Source organism: Pantherophis guttatus, chromosome 6 (assembly GCF_059756535.1).
Source record: "Pantherophis guttatus breed Tessera chromosome 6, ASM5975653v1, whole genome shotgun sequence".
Taxonomy (NCBI): domain Eukaryota; kingdom Metazoa; phylum Chordata; class Lepidosauria; order Squamata; family Colubridae; genus Pantherophis; species Pantherophis guttatus.
The window spans coordinates 97486938-97495287 of NC_142068.1; the positions used below are offsets into that span (position 1 = coordinate 97486938).

Consider the following 8350-nt stretch of genomic DNA (forward strand, 5'->3'; position numbering starts at 1 on the left):
AAGACAGAAACTCACTAACAATGTCCTGCTGGAGCAGGGTTGGACTAGATGACCTCCAGGTCCCTTCCAGCTCTGGATTATCCTCTGAAGCTGCATCTAGTGCCAGGTTTGTAGTCCTTCCTTCCTCTCCTTTATCCCTCCCTCCCTCCCTCCCTCCCTCCCTCCCTCTTTCTTTCTTTCTTTCTTTCTTTCTTTCTTTCTTTCTTTCTTTCTTTCTTCCTTCCTTCCTTCCTTCCTTCCTTCCTTCCTTCCTTCCTTCCTTCCTTTCTTTCTTTCTTCTTTCCTTCCTTTCCTTTCCTTTCCTTTCCTTTCCTTCCTTCCTTCCTTCCTTCCTTCCCCCCCTCTCTCTTTCTTTCAAAAACAGACCTCATTTCCCCCCCCCCCCCATTGTTGGCCTACACTCCCCGTTTTTGGCCTAGCAGGCTTCAGGGAAGCCTGCTGGGAGCAAAAATGGACACCCCCCCACCCCCCACCCCCACCCCCCATTTCTAGCCTACACCAGGGTTGAAATCTACTTACCTTCCCTGCCACTTCGGCATGCGCAGAGGGTTAAAAATGACATCACGGCGGGTGGGCAGAGCCTCCCTGCTGCAAGTGCTGCCAGTTCGGCGAACCATACGCCATGGGAGCTACTTACTCGCGTAAACCGGACAGAACTGCGGGGATTTCACCACTGCTTTTGACCTGCCTGATGGGTCTGTGTTCTCGTCAGCAGGGGCAGATGTGCCCTAGAGCAGGGGTCTCCAACCTTTGCGACTTTAAGCCTGGCGGACTTCAGCTCCCAGAATTCCCCAGCAAAGGAATTGGCTGGGGAATTCTGGGAGTTGAAGTCCTCCAGGCTTAAAATTGCCAAGGTTGGAGACCTCTGCCCTAGAAAGAACTTCAGTGTGTCTGGAACTTCATCTGGGATGCCTAATATTCTGCGAAGACAAGTCACATGGAAATGGTTGAGATGCTCTACATGCTTTAGATACACAATTCACATTTCACAGGCATACAGAAGCGTAATGTGCAGTTCAATTTTGTTGCTGGAGCTTTGTCATGGTAAGCTGAAGAAATCATGCTGCATCATATTGTGATGGGAGAAAAAAACAACAACTCCCCACCATGTTATTAGGAATGATGAATTTAGCCTCCTTTGGCCACATTGGTAGACAAAGCAGTATGTTCCAAATCCCACCAACTTTGCTTAAATAACAAAACTGATCTAATCAGGACTTCATGAGCTGTGACGATAAAGTGGACCAACTCGGCATCTGCCTGCTGCCCTGTGCACCTTTGTCATGAGAAATTAGGCAAGTCCAAGGAGGCAGCTGATGCTGCAGGTTATCTTTGGGTCAACCCCAGAGGGCAAGGAGACAACCTTGCTTCAGTCTGGGCTGCTTTGTAGAAAAACCAACAACAAGCTAATGAGATTGTTCTGTGGACTTTAAACGACAGGCCTGCATTAATGTTTAATTATTCTTATCTACTTATGCTTTGGGATGCACGGGATCAGGGTGATTAAAAACAGTCTCCTGATGGCCTTTTCTTAAGAGCAATGACAGGTAGAGAGACAACACAAAAATCTTGCAAGGGAGTCTTTGGCTTTTGAGTTGCTTTTTGATGATAAAAAGTATGTGGTTGTTTGATTGATTGAGTGATTGGTTGGTTGGTTGGTTGATTGGTTGATTGATTAATTAGTTGGTTGGTTGGTTTGTTCCCCCTGCCCTCAGCACCAAATGAAATAAATGCACATTTAACTTGGATCATCTCTTGGGTGCACATATTTCCATCCACCAGTGTGGAGAGACATTCAAGAAACCTGCATTGTCACAAATTCATAGGGATGTAATGCAGTTTTAATTTTGATCCCTTTGTTAATGGTCCTAACCTGAACTTTTGTCGCAATTTATAGTCTCTTTCTTGGTAACTCATTACAAGTTACTACCAGTGAATATGTGAAATTAGGTTCCACAGCAATATTCATCAGAATGCAATGATTGACACTGAACTGAATATCCGGCTCCCTTGCCTCTTTTCTCATTCGCAGAGATTCTTTGCAATGCCTTTGTGGGTCTGAATAATTTAATAACATATGATGGCCCTCTAAAACGGGGTCTCCAACGTTGGCAATTTTAAGCCTGGTGGACTTCAACTCCCAGAATTCCCCAGCAAAGCTGCCTGGGGAATTCTGGGAGTTGAAGTCCTCCAGGCTTAAAGTTGCCAAGGTTGGAGACCCCTGCTCTAAAATGTCTTTCCTGCAGGAAGGCTGATAATTATAATCTCACAAAAGAGAAGAACTACAATCATTTGGAAGCAGGATGTTGTTTTCTCTAGGAACAGCCATAGTTCTTCATTCCAAACTGAAGGTGGCTTTATCTTACGGAGAGCAGATCTGGGATGAAGTGAGGAGCATTTTCCAAAAGGCAAAAGCTGGTCAGCAGAGAAGCGGGGGAGGAGGGACTCCCTGTCACTGAACATGTTCAAGCAGAGGATGGCCAGCCATTACCTGGACCATTATCCATCCTGAGTGATGGACCAAATGATTTTAATGGTGCTTCCTATCTATCCTAAAATTCTATGGAGAAGTGCACAGACCATCCTTGCCAGCAGTTATTGCAGGATCAAGAGTAATGGTTTGATTGTAACAGATTTTCAGATCTCCCTGACTTAGTTATGGAAATCCCCATGCTTAAATTAAACAGCACAAACTTAGTCCCGGCAAGCCTCTTTAATTCATAAGGCTGTAAATTACTGTCATTTACAGTCCGCAAGACTTGATAAACAGTCTTTCAGAGGAAAGTTATCTCATGTGGAACGCTGCCAGAGAGCTAATTTCCAGACGCAGGGCAAGGCAAAACTTGGCACAGAGTCACAGACAGAAGTTTCAAATCTTGAATTGGCCAGATGAACTAATTGCTTCCTGCAAAAGCTCATGTCCCATTTGCTTCTCTTTTATGTCTTATGGGAAGGGTCAATCATCTCCAAGCCTTACTCCCAAGTCGACCCTGTTTCCTTAATTGTTCCTGTCTCCTGGCAGCCCTGGGCATGCACACACTGGGGACAGGCTCCCGCTGTTCTTCTGCCTCGCTGATGTCAGACTCCGGAGACTCCGGAGGCAGCAAAGAACTGCCAGATGGCCTTGGCCCTCTCTCTGCCTCTGACTTAGAGCCATCATCCAAGCCTTCCCCAGACTCCAGGACTGGCCCACGTTCCTCCCCAACCTCCTCATTGTCCGAATGTGCTGCCAGCTCTGCTGGCTGCTGGCAGGCCACAACACATGCCTGCCACGTTATGCTGGGGTAACGGCCTTGAGACACCTGGTTGGACTGTGGCTCTATGCTGTTCCCAATCCTTTGAGGAAAGAGCTCAGCCGCAAAGTTGGCTGGGCCCTCCTTTTTCAGGGGCTGCTGGGCAAGGCTAGCTCTTGACTTCTGGCTGGCTGGCTCCTCCCACCCCCAAAAACCCAAATCCATGAGCATCACATGATGATTTTCACTCTAGGTTTCCACCTTCAAAGCCAGCCCTGACAACTTATCCGATTGGGAAGAAAATCCCTGACCTCAGCAGCAGCAGAGTTCATCGCAACATACAATTGTCTTTGGAGGCACACAAGCTGATTGCTTTGCTGCTTTGCCAGAAGGCTGGCCCTGTAAATTAGCAACAGGTTGCATTTCAAGAGATGCATTTGGGGCCTCTTTTATCCTAGTAGGCAACCAAGTTTGCTGGCTGCCATGAAAGATGATTTATTCCCTTCCAGGGCAGAAAGACAGAAATTCTCCCCTGTGATTTGATTCCTGGTTCTATATCAGTTCTGGCTATCTATACATCTCATTCCTCAGAGGGCTGGAGGGACATTTTGTCTCCGTGTCCAGTCACTCTTCTTTTTAAAGGCCAATCTGTAGCACCTCAGAGTGAACTCAATGCTCTGCCCACAGTGGAGGTCATCAGGTGTTTTAGGCAACTTCCATGTTCTCGGGAGCTGTTTTCTGCAAGGATTCTGCTGTGTGTTGTTAATTGTGAGTGGTTGATAATCCCGGAGAGCATTTATTTATTTATTGGTTCGATTTATATGCCGCCCTCAGGGTAGCTTACAATGCATTAAGCAATTTGGGGCTGTAAGCTCCAACTTTGCCTCATTATACATCCAGACTGTATACATCCGGAACCACATGAGAGGCTGCTAGTGGGTGCAACTCCTTTTCCTGGTCTCTGTGGTGCCACAGATCCCTCCCCCCTCAAAGGACAGAATGCAAATTCTGGAGCTCCAAATGAGACGTGTATAGAATAGAATAGAATTCTTTATTGGCCAAGTGTGATTGGACACACAAGGAATTTATCTTGGTGCACTGCATACGCTCTCGGAGCACATAAAAGAAAAGATACATTCGTCAAGAATCATAAGGTACAACACTTAATGATAGTCATAGGGAAACAGTCAATATAAATCTTAAGGATACCAGTAACAAGGTTACAGTCATACAGTCATAAGTGGGAGGAGATGGGTGGTGGGAACGATGAGAAAATTAATAGTAATGCAGACATAGTAACTAGTTTGACAGTGTTGAGGGAATTACTTGTTTAGCAGAGTGATGGCATTCGGGAAAAAACTGTTCTTGTGTCTAGTTGTTCTGGTGTGCAGTGCTCTATAGCCTCGTTTTGAGGGTAGGAGTTGAAACAATTTATGTCCAGGATGTGAGGGGTCTGTAGATATTTTCACAGCCCTCTTTTTGACTCATGCAGTATACAGGTCCTCAATGGAAGGCAGGTTGGTAGCCATGGTTTTTTCTGCAGTTTTTCTGCAGTATTGCGAGGAAATTCCGAAGCTGCAGAAAATGCAAGGCCTGAAAAGGCCTGTTGAATGAGGTGGGTTCTTGGGCAGGCGCCACTGATCGTGCTGTGCCCTGCATGCTCTTATTTTGAACCTTATTTCAGCTGCATGGTATACGTCACACTGAACCCATTCCTGACTTAAAACAAAGACTAGAGGATATTGAAGGGACTGTCATCTTTCACCTTTCAAGCTGAGCTCTCCAAGCCAAAGCCTCTTGGCCAGGGTGAGCCAATCCGTGGAATTACGGTTCTCCTCCTCCTCCCTCCCTCCCTCCCTCCCACCCCCAGCTTTCTAAGCCTTTGGCCCCTGCCTCCCTTCAGTACCTCTTTCCCAGGCCCTGCAAGTCTGCAAAGATGCCGCCCCAGATTTGATAATCGCTAAGTCTGCTGAAAGGAAACTGCCTATATATAGCTTCCTGGATGCTTTGTAATCTTTTTACAGGTGGCTTTTCATTTGTTCCTTCTCTTTAACTTTGTTTGCAGCTAAATTAGAATTTTAAAAATTAGTATTTATTCTTTTCGTGGAAAAAGGAAGGAATAAGAGAGGTCACACCCAAAATATATTATTTCATGCAATATATAATATAAGATGCAGCCTAACTTTAGAATAAATTGAATCTCAACCAGGGGTGAAATCTAGCGGTTCTATCTGGTTCGGGCGAAACGGTAGCAGCGGCTATGGGAGGCTCCGCCCACCCACACAGACTTCATGACGTTGCTTTTTTCCAACATTTTAAGCCTCTGCGCATGCTCAGACAATGTGCGGCATGTGCACATTGGCCAACTGGTAGGGAAGGTAAGTAAATTTCACCCCTGATCTCAACCACATTCCTCCATTTTCAGACAGCCTTGGCAGAAAGCCAGGTCATCCGTGGAAAGTGAACATGTGAGTGTGAGGCAAGACTGGAGGTTGATCTCGACGGTGTAGAACTGTGATGGCGAACCTATGGCACACGTGCCAGAGGTGGCACGCAGAGCCCTCTCTGTGGGCATGCGTGCTATCACCAGCTGCTCTTCTGGTATCCGGTGCACTGGCCAGCTAGTCTTCGCGGACGCCGGAGCACCAGAAAATAGCCTGAAGATGGTCCAAAACACGGCCCAAAACAGCAAAAAAACCCAGGCCATTTTTTGGTCTTCGGGTTTCCGGTGCTCCGGCGCGCACACACATGCACGCTGTTAAGGTTCCAAGTAACCCAGTCAGTCAGGTCCACACAAGGAAACACGCACATGCATGCGCACTCCGGTTTGGGCACTCGATGCCGAAAAGGTTCGCCATCACTGGTGTAGAATATGTATATTGCTTAGCTCTGCGTGCAAATGCAGACCTTGTTACCTGCAATGCCTGTGAATTTATATGATTGTGGCCTGAGCAGCGTACCTGAGCAGTGGCCACTTCAGCTGCTGAAGTCAGAATGTTGCCAGCACTCTTGCAAGCTCCAGCAGACGGCAGCATCCCAGCTGAGCTCCTGAAGGAGGCCAGTAGATTGCTGGTGCTAATCCTGGCTTCAGGATTTACCTTCACTGCCAAACAGCCTCTCTTCTCAGCAATTGAGGATTAACCGGGATCATCCCCATCCTTAAAAGGCAGCAGGGCTAATCTAGGGGCATTTGCAGCTACCCGTGCAGGGGCACTGAGTGGAAGGTCTCCGGACTGGCTGGAGCAGGGAGACATCCTAGCTAAGGAACTGGCAGGATTTAAAGACGCCCCTCAATCTGTGAAATGACTGCAGGGGAGAGGAAGGGCCCAGCAAGCTCCGGGCAGGGTTATAAGCAGCACAACAGGATTTCCATCTAGTGCAGGGGGGTCAAACTTGATTTCATTGAGGGCCGCATCAGGGCTGTGTTTGAACTCAGGGGGGGGCAGTGGGGGTGTGGCCAGGAGGCATGGCCAGCTTGACGTCACTCATGTCAGGGGTGCCTGTGGTGGCCTGAGCGCTCTGCCAGTGAAAACAGGCTCCTGAGTTCCGTTTTCGGCTGTCACGGCCTCCTGCAACCCTCTGCCAGTGAAAACAGAGCTCGGGAGAGCCTTGCGCCGCAATTGCTACCAGTTCTCCAAACCACCCGCCACGATCGCTACCGGATCGGGTGATCCGGTCTGAACTGGGAGCATTTCACCCCTGCTAAAATGTCAATATTTTTCTTGCCCTTACGTAACATCAGTGCCAGCTGATGACCTTTAATCTTCCTTGTTTCAGGAGTTGTCTTTGTTTTAAATCTAGTTGCTTTTCTGATGAATTTAGTTAATCTAACCACGGCTCCTCTGTTGCTTTTGAAGCTCTGTTGTTCTAATATTTTTCTGATTTCCTTCTCATTTTTGATTCTTTGAAACTCACCTTGTTCTAGCGGAGGGAGAAGAAGGGATCTTCTGAGCCAATGAAGCCGGTGCACCAAGAGACTCGCTGAGGGCAGGGAGCTGGAGACCCCTGGCATGGCCACAGCCACGAGCGCCATGTCCCCAGGCTCACTGCTTGCGGTTCAGGCAATCTGCGTCTTTCCTCCCTTGTAGGTAGCTAGTAACATAAAGCAGCATAATGTCCACGCACAATAAATTATGCACGAAGATCGTACAAGGTAACTCTGCTGTGATACAGTTTACATTAAATTGTTAATCATGATTACAATCCTCCTCAATGGGGAACTGAACTCCGAGGCAAAGAAACTGCCGCCTTTCAATGAAACCTCCTGCAAATCTTCCTGGCACTCAGAAGAAGAAAAAGCACCCCATTAAAACCAAGGCTTTAGAGAAGAAAGCCTCTGCAAATTGCAGCCCAAATTAGCCTGGTCTCAAAACGGATGTCCTCTTCAGATGATGATGATGGTGATGATGATGATTCTTCCCGGGGTGTTCTCCAATATCAGCCACGTGGTGGTGGAAGATCTGGCAAAGCAGCCAATACCAGTGTTGTGGTTGTGTTGGGTGTCAATCCTGGAGCCATCTTGGAACGTCTTCAGGGTTGTCACAGTGAAGCTGGATAGAGCTGTGGGAAAGGGAGGGAGGAGTAGAGATAGCTGGGGAAATATGTAGCCAAAATAATATTCTTTCTTCTGGGAGCCAAGGACACTCTCACCAGCACCTGGCGTGGTGTGGCGTGGATGGGAGTCACCTGGGTTTGTGACTGTGACCTGATTGGGGCATATGATGGTTGTGTTTAGTGGGGGGAAGAACTCAGGGAGCTTCAGAGTCGGGTTTTCACCAGCTCTGCCAAAATGACATGCCTAATAAATCTATACTGTGAGGAAGCCTCAGGCCTTGGAGTTTTGATTTCATTCAGGCTGTTACTTGGAACCCTGACATTGGGATGCCTTCTCTCACTCTGTAAAGGGCTGATGTGCAAGAGAAGGCAGCACTCAGCAGCAGAGGGATTCTGATATCAGATGCCTGGTGAACATTCAGCAGACACCAGTGTCTCCTTTCAAAGTAGGACTTCTTATTCAGGGAGTGAATTTCCTTCTTTCTGGCCTGGGGATGGGCCCCCCCTCCTCTCCTGCCTGAGGCCTGGGTGGGTCAGGGTGGAGAGGCCTGCATGTTACGGCC

The 8350-nt window shown here is 47.8% G+C and overlaps 1 long non-coding RNA gene across 1 annotated transcript; it reads left to right on the forward strand.

The window, feature by feature from the left end:
- Window positions 1–8049, forward strand: LOC148113199 (uncharacterized). The gene is made up of 2 exons (XR_015728538.1): window positions 1–106; window positions 7159–8049. It is a non-coding gene; the product is annotated as an uncharacterized LOC148113199 (long non-coding RNA).
- The last annotated feature ends 301 nt before the right edge of the window (window positions 8050–8350 follow it).